Genomic DNA, 17,099 nt, shown 5'->3' on the forward strand with positions numbered 1-17,099 from the left:
GAACGACCTATGCAGTAGAAGAGGTTTCTGCAATGGCATTTCACTCACTACTTAGTACTTAAAAGTATGAATGCAGCAATGATCGTTGTCATGACTATTCTTGGAATACACTCTTTTTCTCTTTAGGGAAAATAGGAAATGCGTATATATATATATATATATATATATATATATTATATATATATATTATATGTATATATATATATATATATATATATATATATTATTATATATATAATATATATATATCTATATATATTATATCATATTATATATCTTTATATAATAATATATATATATATATAATATATATATATATATTATATATATATATATATATATATATATATATATATATATATATATATTATATAAATGACACACACACACACATATATATATATATATATATATATATATAATATATATATATATATAAATGACATACACACACTCACACACACACACACACACACACACACATATATATATATATATATATATATGATTTTATATATATATATCTAAATATATATATATATATATATATATATTATATATATATATATATTATATTATAGTATATATCTCTTCACTGAGTGAAAGTAAAATGTGGGTGTAGGTCCTGACCGGTTTAGGCTTTATTTCTAAGCATTAACGAAGGACTGATATATAGTTGTAGAAATTCACAAAATATATATACCACTGGCGCAGTAAAAAAGACATACAGACCGTTAGTAGCCAAAAAACCTTCCACCACTGGTGATAAATCTTCTATTTATGTATATGAGGCTCTTACTGTATAGTAGTGGAAGTTTCTTCTTATTAGGTTTATCAGCAGTTCAGTTTAATATCCGATGCAACATTGACTATTTCTGCAGTTATTTTTACTGTGGAGCAAAAATTACTAGAGGAAATGGCGTACACACACAGCACACACACACACATATATATAAATATATATATATATATATATATATATATATATATATATATATATATATAAATATAAAACTTGTGTGTGTATGTTTGTGTATGTTTGATTATCTGTGTATATCTATCTATAGATTATAAATGCTTGCAATGAAAGTTTTACAGCAATGGTTCGCTCTACTAGTAATCTGAGGATTTGCAATGTATCGGTAGCAATGGTCAGTCAGCTTGATTGATCGATCCAAGCGACGTAGATGTGCATGTGCGTGCGCATACATATGAGAGTTGTAACATTTTTTTAGTGTGACATTTTTGGTATCAACTAATGTAATGGAGAGCAACCGAATGCAAATGCTTGTTTAATGGTTTTATACTGCTGGATTGAATAATTTGCTTTATTTTCGTGTTCATACCTTAGGAGTCGTCATCAGAATTTAAAAGTATATTAAGAGGAGAATTTGGTGCACGTTGCGTTTCACTATGACATACCCAGAGAAGGTCATATCTCGATGAAGTGGCAGTTTTCTTATCATCTCATCATTATATTTCAAGCCATGATTCTCTTGTCCTCCTAAGTGGTGTTTTTCCTTTTTTCTGTTTTGCGGGTGAGGTCTTTATGGTATGGCTGGTGATGGGACCCAATAAAGCCCAGAAATAGATGTTAGTTTTCTGGAGCTGTTTGTTGGCGGTTTTAGATGAGGAAGAATTTCGAAGCTACTCTGGCACCCTCTCCGCCCACCATTGTTGCCAGCTTGGGATGGAACTCTCGGTTGTGCAACCCAAACTCCCTTCTACCTCTTTTTGGGGGCCCCCTTTCTCTCTGTGCCTCGTTCCTCAGTGACCCCCCAGTCCCCTTTCCTTACTCTCCCTCCAATTCCTATCTCCCTTTCCTAGCCCATTCCTCTTATCCTTTGCTACCTAGGCTTTAAGTTCTCCACTGTTCATATCTTATTGATTTTTCTACCACAGCTTTCCAAGATGGTGAGAGCATTATCTTCTTTAGAGAGCATACATGCTTCATGTCTCTTTCCTCCTCTACTTCTCACGGGACGTGACTCCGAGGCACCTTTCCAGGCACCCCCCGGCCACCAGTATCTTGAACCCCCAGCTGAAACATGTACTCAGGTGATAGAATTATTCTCTATCCTTTTTATTTTCTTGTGTAGACTCATCCTACAGAGAAACATGGTCTATCTCAACCGGCTTTCTACTTTGAGACCAGGCCTATAACCCACTCGCTGAATCAAAATTTTCCGAGTATTTCTTTAAAGTAGGACTGTTTCCTCTGCACCCACCAGCTAGTTGCTCCGCCCCCTCGTGCTGACGTAATCTTTAGTGCCCGTCCTCCATTGGTTCACGGAGGGATGGAAGCGTCGGTCCCGGCCAATCACGGGAGAGAGTGCCTGAAACTCTGCACCAATGGCATGGCGTCCGGGTTAGCATATCGACATGAATTTACTAATATGTCCCTCTGCGCAGACCATCCAAAGGTGCCAGACTCGCGTCTGGATCGTCCGCGCCGACGACTTTCTCGCTTGGCGCCACGACGAGTTTCCGTCGCCAGTCCGACACCACACTTCCCAAACCTGGATCCATACACCAAGTAAGTCTACTCTGTTGCTTCCTCCTCTGAAATTGGAAAAGACAAAGGGTCTAAGAGGCTGGGGCTACTTGAGGGATATTTTCCTCATCGACCGCTTTTCACCCCAAAAAGGATTTATTCTTCGAGTGGACTGTTCTTCAGAGGCAACCCAGAGTGCATAAGTGAATGAGTGAATAAGGTGGAGGGGGAGGGAGGAAGGGAGGGAGGGTGGTAAAAAGCTTCATAGCTGTGCGATCATTATCATTAGCATCTTTTTTACGAATTAATATTCAAGTTCCGTGACGCAGGATTGAGTGTGTCCTCATTCCATCGGGAATAAGCGATTACCGAAGGAGATTAATAAAGGAGATGACGCGTTGATGTTGGGAAAAGGGTAGGGGCTGGGAGGAGGGAGGATCTCACTACACAGTCTATTCACGCACCCCGCGCATATTAAGCCCTCATAGTAATCGAATTATCCTGGGGACGAGACTGACAAAACCACTGCTGGTGGATCTAGCAAGGGGGCGTGGGGAGGGGGACCCCTTCGGCTATGACTTACCTGCATCGCCTTCAAGGCTTTCCGATACAGCTCTCAAAAGTATGGGAAGGTAAACGATGGTGGGCCGAATTAATTTCCTCTTACATATAACTGCGAGAGGGATCATGGATTAGTTCTAATGTCATTTGATAGTGTGCGCTTTCCAAAGCGAACTCTCCCTGATGAAAAATCAATTTTAAGTGTAATAACCAGTGCAAAGATGGGGGATGGTGGGGGGGGGGGACGGTTTAATGTCTGGAATGACGTCATAGATAAATCCAGAGGATGGACGGAGAAATCATAGGCAAGTGACGTCACAATCAGTTACGATGAAAAAGGGAAGTTGTGACAGATCTGAAAGAGGTCAATAGAAATCCTAAAACTGATTTTAGTCTTCTCATTTATTGCTTCTCATCAGACTATCCAGAGACTTGATAGCAGAGTATATATTGTGTGATTATAGAAAGAAATCTCGAGTGATTAATTTTACATCACTTATTATTTTCATCTGAAATGGAAAAATGAAGGTTAGTTTTGATAAGGGAAATGAGTGGGGAAAAATGAAGACAAGGGATTTATTGATGGAGGCAAGAGAAACGGGGCACGAGAAGGGGAGGGGGTGGCGGGATTTAGGAGGGGGGTCGCGAGCAAAGCAGGAGGAGAGAACCGAGTTGGCTGGATTTTTTGTGGGGGGTGCGTTGGGGAAGAGCAGGAGGAGGAGGAAGAGGAGGTGGGTGGTTAACAGCGGGTTGAGGAAAGGTAGAGAGAGAGAGAGAGAGAGAGAGAGAGAGAGAGAGAGAGAGAGAGAGAGAGAGAGAGAGAGAGAGAGATGCAGAGATTGCGGGACGAAGGATCATTGACGCGGGGTTAAGGGAGGTAGCCATTTTGGGACTCTGAGTTTTCTTTTATTATTTATTTATTTACAGTTTTGGAGTTTGGGGCATGGGAAAGGTAGGTAGCTACCCAGGGTCGAGGCTGTGTGATACAGGAGGGGATGTGGGGAAGGTGCAATGCAGCTCCAACGGGTCAAGTTAGGTCAGGCAATAAAGGGAGACAGAATAGAGGTTAGGTTACTGCAAGGTCAAAGAAGTTAAGGCATCAAACAAAAAAGAGGGGAAAACTGTAGATGTCAAAGCAAGAGGAAACGAATCATCTAAGAAAAAGCAAATAATGCTACATGAAGGAATTAATAATAAAAAAGGAAATATACAGAAAAGAGACAAGGTCCCTAGAAAAAAAAAGAAAAATATAATAGACGTATAGAACATTATGGATAAAAAGACAAAAGTAAAAAAAAGACCATATACACAGGAGAGAAAAATAGCAATGACAATTCTTAAGAAATGGCAAATGAAAAAAGTAACTTCAAACGTACAGGAGGAAAAAATGTCTTTTATTTTCATCAGTCATTGATCTGCCTTATGACAAAAATGAATAGTAAACCGAAATGGCAGATATGAAAATGTACAGGAACGAAAATGGAAATACAAGAAAAGAAAAATATCAACTATCATGATTTACCACCTGTCCATGATCAGGCAGTTCGTCAAACGACGTATGAAAAAATGACGAATATGAAAAAAACAAGGATGTGAGCAGTGCATAAGTGAGTTACATCAACTATTATGAAAAAGAAATGAATAAATTTAGTTTCCTGTTTCTGATGTTATGACGTTTTTGCTCCTTCAGACAGTCTGCTGATTTTCTTCGTTACTTTCAATCAAAGAATATATCGAGATGATCGATCACACGGTAATTGATTTTTTTCAGTCATTTGACGTATTATGAAGAACTAATTAAGACAAAATATAAAATGAATTTGTGCCCTTCTACATAAAATCTTAATCCTTACTCCACTATACAGTCAAAAGTTCATATAGAATTAATTTTTTGTCCATCACTAAACAAATCTTCATTGTTAAGACCTGATCGAAGTTGCAGAAGACTTTCAAAACGAAAAAGGCCTAATAAGAAGAATAAGAAAGGGCTATGTAGAAAAAATGACTAATGGAAGTTTGAAGCAGAAGAATGAAGAAATGTCATCCATTTAACCAGACACGATGGTAAACGATTATCTTTTCCCTTTGTTTTACAATAAAAACTTTTAATTGAGTCATGAGATATATTTCTTTTTTAAATAAAAAAATAAAAAAATAGCCAGCAAGAACCAAATGAAAACGTTTTTTTTAGATTTTTATCATCACATGCACCTATTCATTACAGTTATCTAAAGTAAAGATTCAACCAAAAATAAGCAAAAATACACTTACTTGTTAATTATATGATTTTTCAGTGTATAAAACCTTACGCTTGCAAACAACAAGCAGATATGTTTTGTTCAGTTTTTCATATGAAAACTTTAGAAATACAAATAAAGTGTATTGTGATGCCCTTCTTTTGTCTGGCTCCTTTTAAAGTGGAGAGCATATATATATATATATATATATATATATATATATATATATATAATATATATATATATATATATATATATATATATATATATATATATATATATATATATATATATATATATATATATATATATATATATTTATACACCCACACACACACACAAACATATATATATATATTTATATATATATATATATATATATATATATATATATATATATATATATATCTATATATATCTTTTTAATCCTGAAAAAAGATTTTTGTGTGTTTCCATTTGCTGCTTGCAGTTTTTTCAATAAAGAACAAGAATCATTCCCAAATTATTCTTTCGCAAAAAGAAGAAAAAAAAGTCTTACTCTTACGGACATCCATGAGTAGAATTTGTTTGTCCTTCAAGGAAAAGTAATTCTATTTCTATGATACCTTTCTACCCCTTAAATAAGGAGAAAGATGACGCCGCAATATATTTGCTTCAATCTTTTCTTCACATATTAAAGCCTAAAATGTGTTACTTCTAGAAACCTCAACTGATATCTGACGACACTGCTATAAGACCAAGTTATGAATATATAACATTAAGTAGATCTAGCAGTTCTCATTGGTTCTAGTTATGTAAAAATAACTACTATACCCATCGAGTCCTTGATGTAACTGTGATCATTGAAGACTAAGAATGGTCAATTGAATGAATGATGAGATCATTGTTGTTATTGTGTATCGAAATGGAATGGGTGAGATGAAATCCATTGGAGCATGTGGTTATATCTGTGTTATATCTGGTATTACACACGCACAGAATGAGACACGGTTGATGACCGTCCATTAGGTTTGGAGGAAATCAATCCCAGCACATAACGGGAGATGGAACGACGCAAAAAGAATATCGAAGAAAGACTCTTCGAGTGATAGTATCTAACTGGAAGGACTTACGTGAACTGGAACTTGCCGAAAAGGTTGTCCCTGAAAAGGAGCTTTATGAAGGAGCTTGTGAATAGGAGCTCAATCATGTGAAATTGAGAAAAGAGCTTTCCCCAAAACGTTATTCACGGAGAGGAGCATCATTAAATGAAGTTTCACGAAAAGGAGCTTCTGGAAAAGGAGGCGGGTGCGGCGGCAGGGGGATGATGGGAGAGGATGGAAAAGGTTTCATAATGGAAAAATTGCCCACAGTTGAAGAAAACGACTCGACGCAAATGAGGTTCGTGAAAATAATGTCTACAAAACAGCTTGATAAAAGAGAACGCAATGAGGAAGTACTTGTTAGGGATCCTCATGAAGTTTGCTATTAGAAACAAAATAAAAAACTGAGGTTCTTAAAAACGAAGCTCCTTGACGATGGAACTTTTGTGCCGTAAGTACTCATCCAAAATACGAGCAAAGACAAGAAAATCATTCAAAGAATACTCACCATAAGTCTTCATGTTAATTAACTTCGAAGACGGATAACTCACGAGAGGAGCCACAAGCAAAGTTGCTTCATAAAAAAGAATAATCAAGGAAGGAATTTTGTTGAAGGGAACATTATGAAAGGGAATTGACGAGCAAGGAGGCTTACCAAGACGGTCGCATTATTATGGCAGGAAATTAATTACAAGGATTTTATATCATAGTTCATTTGCACATTGTGACATTCTATTCTGAGGGATTTGTCGAGTTCTGAGGCTTTTACACTGACGTCAAAACCTTTAGGAAATATTTCGAAGTACTTTTGTCTTGCTTTTTTCCAGAATCCCCTCTAACTACGAACTGTGAGAGATCGAAGCTTGAACATAAGAAGTGATTTGCTTTCGGTTTTATTTATTCATAAGGAATAAAAGGAAAATAGAAGAAAACTATTCCCAACGAGAGGACGTAAATTACGCTCTAACATTTAGCGACATTAAAATGCCATATTGTACTCTGTTGGTGTGACTTATTACTATTATATTCAACTATTCATGGATAGAACGGTCATGAGTGGAAAAATAATGGTAATCGAATGATTGAACTTTTATGTCAAATCACTTATGCTATGTAAGTGATGTACATATATATATATATATGTACATATATATATATATATATATATATATATATATATATATATATATATATATATATATATATATTACGATAGGATGAAAACATGAGAAATCTTCAATCATGACTAATCATAATATTGACAATGGAGTGGCTATGTAGAGATTGCGGACATTTTTTCTCTCTCTAGTCTATACGAAAAGAAATTGATCAAAGTAATTATTCGCCAGCCTGTCGGCTGGCGACTTCAACTAAGGGCTCCACGTTGATCTTGATATGACACAGGAGGTCTCACGGAGAGATTTACCGTCATAATTTCCCGGTGGAGTTTAGGGATATAATGTCAATACCTGCATTATGAACGTGGCATTCGATTCTTGACTAAATTCGTTACTAACTTGGTACAATATGTATGTACACCTTCTTTAATAGCAAGGTGGCACGATAAACTGCAAGTAATACCTTGTTGAATAAGGGATCACAAGTTAATGAGTATAAATGTCTAGGTTGTTTCGTGATACTTTTGAATACTTCCCCGAATGATGAGGCATAAATGTTTACGAATGTGTTCATTAAAGTCATAGCAGCATGCATTTGACTAGTATAACTTTCTGACAATCATAAATATACTTGTTGCTGAAGTGGTACATTTGTGAAAACCTTCTTTGCTCTTGTTGCCTCATACTTAGAAATATTACTATTAAGTTACTGGACTGACATGAAAATAAATTTTGAGCACATACATGCAAAATCTGACTTTCGTTTTAACTTTGGTTTCATTTTGCCTCAGTCGATGCCAGAGAAATTAGATAGAAGGGGCCAACATTTCTTATATCTAGTGGCCAAGAATTTTGTGGAGAGGCCAGTTTACCCGTAAGACTAATTCCCAACCCCACGCCCCTTTGCGTCTTTCTGCAATTTTTAATCATCAAAGAGAAACTGAAAGCCTTTGAAAGGTCTCGTTCATTTCATACCGTTTCACATAGAAAGTGCTTAAAATATACATATAACTTAGTAGCCAACAGGAGACTATTATCGGCTGAATATGATTTCTTCAAAATAACGGGACTATATAATCACACCAGTAAGATAACAAGAGGAAGTCAAGCAAAATAATTAGTTAGCTTTGCTTCATCTCTCTCTCTCTCTCTCTCTCCTCTCCTCTCTCTATCGTTCGTCTCGTCTCTCTCTCTCTCTATATATATATATATATATATATATATATATATATATATATATATAATATATATATATATATATATATAATATATATATATAATACACACACATATGTGTGTGTGTGTGGCTAACATCGGGAGTGAACTTGTTTGAGCAGTCAAGAGGAGTAGCATGTATGCATCTGACAAGCCTCCCAACCCGAACATCGTTTTTTAAATTTTGACCATCAGTACCCACCAAATACCTACTAGTAGCATCAAAATGCGGTCATCCTTTGTTGTAACCATATGGTACAACAGACACACACTGTTACAAACATAACTTGCTCCAGACTTCGTTCGTGTATCAATGAATACTGCAATGAAGATTATACAGGAGTTGGGATACAAAACTCAAATTATGTGAAATCTTGATTGGCTTATATCGCAAGTTCTATGAGGTGCACATGACTAAGGTCTAGAACAGAGTTGAAAAAATAAACTAACCTTTGTAAAGTAATGAAACCCAAAATGTGTGGGAGAAAGAGCCAGTGGTCTAAATGAGATAATCAATGATCACTGATATTTTCATTATTCTGAATATAACTATTCATGGCCATAATAGAACCTTTGAATATACTGAAAACTAATTTTGAATTATGATTGCTAACAACATTTTATTAAATTTTGTAAGAAATTCTCAATAAGTGCAGCTATAAAACATTGCCGTTTTTCAAAATGACCTAGTTTGACCATCCAATGAACCAGCTTTCTGTTGTACAGGGGTCGTTACAACTGCCTTATTAAAAGAAGGGTAACTGTTTTCATAAGTTCGTAATCTCTGTTTTGAATTCGGCACAAAATTTGCTGCCTTCATTGCGGCTATGCCGTTTATATTGACAGATAGACAGCTAGATAGGATGAAGTCTTCAACTAACGTAAATTCACGAGAGTAATGAAGAATTATATTTTCTTGTCAGAGGATCTTGTTGACAGGGATCATTTTTCATGTGATCTGGAAAGCATTCACTTACGTTACAGATCTTCCATAGCCAGAATATTAATCAGGAGTAGCTCATGAAATATCTAAGTCCTTTGAAACTGAGGCATTATGTTGTTGTATAAGTGATAAAGGTTTATATAAAAGAGGGAATATTATGTGAATTACCTTGAAATATTTTTGAGCCAAAATCAATCAATAATAGAAGGAGAGCCTTCCTGAGCACCCCGAGAATATTCTTTGGATCGCAGCCGCAGGACAGAAAATAAGGTTTCGAAGCATAAAAGTAGTAAAGCAGGTGTCCTATGGAAAAGAATTGAAACATAAGGCAAAGTTTCTCGACAAATGGATTCTGGAATAAACAAAACATAATGTGAAAGATGCTGAATGAAGGGAATGCAATACAGTGGAGTTAAATTAATAATTTTGTAGAGTTGCTGAATACTGACGATAAGAGTTCAGGTCTGAATAATGCGTGAGTAGATAGGTTTAATGTCGACTAGAAAATACTTGCGAAAGAAATTACTGCATGGATCGGTTTCTGTTCAATGACATCTCAAGAACTTTGTGATAGTAAGCTATAGCCTTAAACAGGGAGGAAAAAAAATATAAAGAAGCGAGTGTAAAAGAAATTGCAAGTGGCATACCGTGGCATTGTGGTGAAGGCGTTGTTGAGTAGCTGATAGAGATGTATTAGGCATACTGAAATGAGTGAGAGGTTCCATAGATACACTCAAGAAGAATAAGTTTTCCTTGGGGAAAGTTGGGTTGAATGCATAAATGTGACCGGCGTGATTAAAGGCGTATAACACTGTCAAGTATACTTTTGAATATGATATGGTAGGATTTTGATAGAGGAAGAAAGGAGTAACAGAATGACTGACGGATAAAGAACATTGGATTGATTTAAGCAAGGGTAGGTGCCCATTTACGAGATAAATTTAAGAGTAAAGCGAAATGTTATAGATGACCTATTAGGACAAAGAGAAATCTTGCAAAAGATTTGAATCGACAATTTCTAGGTATTTTGTCTTTTTTTCTCAGAAGAGGATCTTCTAGTTGGGAAATGCAGGAAGGAGTGATGTATCAAGTCAGGAAGTTGCAGGTTCAATTTGGTATGAGGAGAGAAGGGCCAAGTTGGAGAGAACATTAGCCGCCGTTGGCAAATTATAGTCTTTCTTAACAGCATTGACAAGGGCTATAAACATCAGTACGGATTGTAGAGTAAAGGAAGTTGTTGTTTGATGTTCGATTGGAAAAGAGGAGCTTCGCTGGATAAATAGCCTAGAAAAAGGCAGCAAGGAAAAGGACAGCAGGAAAGTAATAAGGTTGTAGGAAGTGCCGCGATCGTTGAGCCAAATTTTAATGGAAGGCAATTGGGATACTGGACACTAGTAGATAAATGAACCGGAAAGCTATTGAGATTAAATGCTTGCTAAGTATATATGGAACAAAGATGCAATGCCGTGGTTACAAAGGTTTGCATAAGTGAAAAGATGAGTGAAAGTGTTTTCAGGTGGACTGGTCACGTGGAGATGATGAGGTATAAGTTATTGCAAAGGCTGCACGAAGGAAGAAACACTAAGAAAGGGTGAGCTGCAAGTGTCAGGGTTGTTGGAGATATTGTATGATCATTTCATTTGTTTATTAGAAAAATGTTAATATGAAAGTGGTCGTACGATTACTTGTCATTCGCTATCATCTCTTAAGGAAAATGGTCAACTAATATTTTATAAAATATATATATATATATATATATATATATATATATATATATATATATATATATATATAGTATATATATTGTAACATAAAAAAAAACTTTCTATGGTAAGGATTTACGAGGAGAATATATCAGGAAACAGTGACAACTCACTATAACTTAAAATGTACTTTAATAACAACTAGTAAGGAAATTAAAGTCACAAACAGAACATTAAACAAATTACGGACGCTTTACACAAAAGCAAAGACTCGCTACACAGCACTTCATCAAGACTACTAATCACTAATCACTGCATTTTACAGTATAATACCCAAGTCACAAAGCTTTACATCAACACAACATATAATTCACTGTAACATCAAAAAGTTAGTGGCAACCAACGTTACATCACACAAGAAAACGTCCAAATGGATAAACAATACATTACCATATATTCCTCAAAACTTGATACACTATTATAATCACTTGTTTGTTTCAGCTCCAACAAAAATCGTCGTTTTGGGCCTTTATATACCAGACTCACGCTAGACATCCATGGACCAAATATCATTGTTTCGGTACATTATCCTTGGCGACTACCGCCTACGCCAAGCGCTACTGCCATCTGTTGTCTAGTGTACACACTTTTTTTCTATGCAAATATCAATTTTCAACCTTTTCTGCAATTTTACATTCAATAAATCAATATTCCTTTACATTCCCCCCCTTTTAACTCAGCGGCTCTCTCCTCAGTCCATTCTGAATTTTCACTCTTACAGTCTTAAACATTAGCTACTTCCATTTAGCAACTGTCGGAGACTGCCACGTCGTTGGTAACAAGCACTTTCCTTTAAATAATCAACAGATCTAGAGAGAGAATCTGCAATGACATTTTCTTTGCCTGCTATATGGTGAATATTTAGTTTGAATGGTTGCAAAAATAAAGACCATCTTAAAATTCTCTTATTGTTGTGCTTACATTTATTAATAAAGGTTAAAGGGTTATTATCAGTATATACGTCTATTTCAAAGTTACTGTTAAGCAAGTATATCTCAAAGTGCATTAAACTAAAACTCAAAATTAAACTTAAAGCTTCTTTTTCAACAATACTGTAATTTAACTGGTGGCTATTATACTTCTTTGAAAAGTAAGATACAGGGTGTAAAACACCATTATGTTCCTGTAATAATACACTGCCAGCTCCTACTTCACTGGAGTCTACCTGTAACTTGAATGGTAGATTAAAGTCTGGGGATTTCAGTACTGGCATAGACATTAACATGAGCTTAAGTTTATTGAAGGCATCGTCACATTCCTTTGACCACACAAACTTCACATCCTTTTTCAGCAACTCTGTTAATGGGTAGGCTACATCTGAAAAGTTTCTTACAAAATTTCCTGTAATACCACCCACTGTTCCCAAAAATTTCATCACTCCACGTTTAGATGTAGGGAGGGTCAAATTCTTTATGACCTCAATATGACAATCACAGGTTTCACTTGGCCACTTCCTATTTCATGTCCTAAATATTGAACAGTAGTTTTTCCAAATTCACATTTGGCAAGGTTTATCGTAACATTAAATTCTAATAACCTCTTAAAAACATCATATACTTTTTTAATGTGATCTTCCCAGGTTTCTCCAACAATAATAATGTCATCTAAATAAACAAATACACCTTCGAAATCCTTCAAGATATAATTCATCTGACGTTGGAATGTCAGAGGTGCATTACATAAACCAAATGGCATTACCTTATAATTATAAAGTCCATGGGGTGTAACAAATGCAGCAATATCCCTGCTGTTTTTGTCTAACTCAATTTGATAGTAATCCTTTCAATAAATCAATTTTACTTAAAAAAGGAAACTTTGCTACATTATCAATTATATCTTCTACTCTGGGCATAGGATATGAATCTTTTATAGTTACATTATTTACCTTTCGATAGTCTGTACACATTCTTGCACTTCCGTCAGGTTTGTCGACTAGAATACATGGGCTAGCCCATTCACTATGGCTTTCCTCTGCTAGTCCGTGTTTCAGTAAATAAGCAACTTCGGTCTTTAACTGTTGTTGTTGCCTCGGCGACATTCTGTATGGACGCTGACTTATTGGAGTCTCTTCTCTCAACCTGATTTTTATGTTGTACTCCTTTTATCCTTTTAGGATGGTCTGAAAATAGATCTGAAAAGTTTTGAATTAGCACTTTAAAATCATGCTGCTGTTCATCAGATAAATGAATACATAAACTTCCTAAATTTTTCATCATCACTCAAATAATCTGTATTTTTTAATCTAAGTTCAATTTCTTCTTCAACGTCTTTTTCATCATCCTCTTTTGCAATTGACAACACTCCACTGGATTCGTTATACTTCTTTAATTTGTTAATATGGAAAGTTTTAACTTTCCTCCGTCCTGTAGGAAATTGAATTCGATAATTAACATCACTTACTTTTTCCTTCACCGTGCAAGGTCCTATATATTCTGGTTAAAAACCTTACCAGCTGTAGGGAGATACACTAGAACCTTATCTCCTATGTCGAGTTCACGTTTTGCAGCCTTTTTGTCGTAATTTCTTTTCATCTCTTCTTGTACTACTTTAAGATTCTCATGTGCTACTTTCCATATTTTCTTTATTTTTTCCTTCATTTCTTGTAACGTGCTAGAATCCTTCTCATCTGAAATCAACTGATTCTTTATCACCTCCATGGGTGACCTTACCTGATGGACATATACTAACTGAAAAGGAGAATAACCCAACGATGACTGTACGCTATCACGAACGGCAAATAGCAACATTGGTATGTAGACATCCCATTCCTTTTCATTTTCACAACAGTACGTGCGAAGCATGGTTTTGAAGGTTCGATGAAATCGTTCGACCACTCCTTGGCTCTGTGGGTGATAAGGAGACGATAAGCAATGCTTAATATTCTGACAGGCTAAAAATGAGGTAAACTTTCTAGACGTAAAGTTGGTTCCTTGGTCGGTTTGAACTTCTTTTGGCAAACCTACCAGCGAGAAGAACTTGTTAAGCGCTTCAATTATCTTATCAGCACTCACTGTTCTTAAAGGAATAGCCTCTGGAAATCTGGTAGCACTACACATAATTGTCAGCAAATACTCGTTACCTTTGCTAGACCTAGGCAGAGGTCCTACACAATCCAAAACCAGTTTCTCAAAGGGTTCTCCTGGAACTTCAATGGGTTGCAATGGCATCACCTTAGGGTCATGTTGAGCTTTACCTACTTTTTGACATAAATCACAATTTTTACAATATTCACTACAATCTTTCCGCATCTTAGGCCAAAAAAATACCTTAATAATTTCTCATAAGTTTGTTTATACCTAAATGACCAGAATAACTACAGTCATGAGCAATACCTAGAACAAAATTCCTATAACTACTTGGAATAACCACTTGTTCTACAACATCATTAACATTTCTACTCGTGAACTTCCTTCATTAGGATTCCATCCTTTAAAAAGTAACACTTGCCTTCCTTCTCGATATCATTTATATCAACAAGGGCATTATCTCTTATTACCTTCAAATTATCATCTTCAATTTGAGATTTAACAAATTCTTCCTTATTAACTTTCAGCATTCGCAAAGGAGTACTGACTTACTTACTTGTAGTGTTTCCGGACTATCTTTAAACAAGTTTTGTAAATCCAAACCGTCATCATTTACCTTTCCTTCGGCACTCTTACTTCTTGTAGTAACTGCACAAGCAGGAAATAAGTTTGGAAATGTACATTCAACTTCTGTAATAAATGAAGAATTAAAGGGGTTTTCTGTCAAAATTGGATTACTGCTACCAAAAACTTTGTCTCCACATACATCATTTCCAAGAATTAACTCTACTCCTGACACTGGGATTTCTCTCACCAAAGCAATTTTAACATATCCCGAAATTAACGGAGTTTCTAACCTTACTTCTACTAATGGAGCTGAAAACTCAGGTCCAAACCCACGCAGAAGTACATACTCTCCAGTATCCTTCCACTGGTCATACATATTTCTTATCATTACAGACTGTACCGCTCCGGTATCTCTTAACCACCTTACTTTCCTTTTTTCAACAAAAGGGAGGTGTAACCAACCATCTCCCATAAAAGGGTCATACAATTCAGTACCTTGGATGTGGACTTCTCTTCAGGTAGTCTCACTCCATTTCCTTTTACAATATCCTCAATACAACCAACATTACTAACATTTTGAACATCATTGTTACCTATTTTGTAACCTATATTCTCATCAACATCACATATATTACTGTCGATGCTATCGTTACAATACCTCTTACCTGGCCTAAGGGGAGAAGCAAACAAACAAGGACCTCTGTCACCACATGCTTGTGGTTGATTCAACAATGCAATGGTATTTTCAGGTTTATGATCATCCTTAAAATGTACAGGTTTATCTTTAACTTTATTTACCACTTGAATTGGACGGTTTATTGTGCGATGTGGACAACTCCTACTGATGTGTCCTGGTTTGCCACAACTGAAACATACAAAATCTCTAAAATTTTCGCCTATATTTTGGTAACTAGGTGTAAACTGATCATTTACACCGTATCCTGCTTTCCAGCACTAACACTAGGACCAGAATTATATTGACTTGCCCCTCTACCACCTCTATTAAAGGATTTATTATAGACTCCACGAGATGATACCTGTGAACTCGTAGTCTTACCTTGTGCCTTGTAATTTTGCTGCTCTTCCCAAACTCTGCTCCTTCCAATTTTAGGAGTGACGTCAGTATTATATAGCTTATGGGTCAATGCATAATTATCAGACAATCTAGTGGCTTCATCCCAACATTATCTACATCACGTTCATTCCAAATATGTTTTTAATAAGTGGATTAATACCATCCTTGAACTGCTGCAAGCAAGATAAGTTCCTGAAGTTTACCGAAATCACCATTAACTTCTCGGGCATTCATCCACCTATCATACCACAGGCGTTGTTCCCGTGCATACTCCATATGAGTACGACTGTCTTTTTATCCAGCTTCTGAACTTCTCTCTATACCTCTCTGGCACCCATTCATAAGCTTTCAAAACTTCGGATTTAACTCTCTCATAATCCTTAGAATCATCTAAAGATAGGCAGCAAATACTTCCCTAGCCTTTCCTCGAAAGGAGGTTTGAACCAACGTGCTCCATGACGTTCTCGGCCATTCACGCTGTTCTGCCACTTTCTCAAATTGTAAAAAAAATGCATCCACTTCATTTTCAACAAAAATTGGTACACTTTTTACTGCATTGTCTATTCTAAAAGATTTTGGTATTTCTCTGGACTTTTCTTCTACTTCAAGTTTCTTCATCTCTAGCTCTTTCCTCTTTTGCTCAACCTCTTTCTCAGCTTCTATCTTCTTTTGCTCAACCTCAACTCTCCTAACCTTTTCAGCTCTCTCATTTTCTAACTTCTTTAGTTCAACAGCTTTCTCATTCTCTAATCTAACTATTTGCAAATGAATCTGCATCGCTCAACACTCATCCCTTCATAAAAAAGTTTGGACTTTTTTGGTTTAACCCTGCGTGACTTGGTTTTTTCACGTACGGCTTTGGCACCTTCCTCTTCACTTGCACTACCCTCTGTATTATTTTCACTAGCGCTTTGCTGGCTATCAGTTTCTTGCCCTTCCCAACTCATTAGTAACAACCCTTCCTTATCAGACAAAATGCCTAAAGTCATTAGCGCCTCACTACTTTGAGATTTCTTGC

The 17,099-nt window shown here is 36.0% G+C and overlaps 1 protein-coding gene across 1 annotated transcript in view; it reads left to right on the forward strand.

The window, feature by feature from the left end:
• Window positions 1-2,419: 2,419 nt before the first annotated feature.
• The window catches only part of LOC135226570 (vesicular glutamate transporter 1-like), a gene marked incomplete in the record, with an annotated part of 460,825 nt that continues 446,145 nt past the window's right edge, over window positions 2,420-17,099 (forward strand). The window contains 1 exon segment of the mRNA XM_064266253.1: window positions 2,420-2,536.

The sequence above is a fragment of the Macrobrachium nipponense genome, chromosome 14 (genome assembly GCF_015104395.2).
Source record: "Macrobrachium nipponense isolate FS-2020 chromosome 14, ASM1510439v2, whole genome shotgun sequence".
NCBI classification, from domain to species: domain Eukaryota; kingdom Metazoa; phylum Arthropoda; class Malacostraca; order Decapoda; family Palaemonidae; genus Macrobrachium; species Macrobrachium nipponense.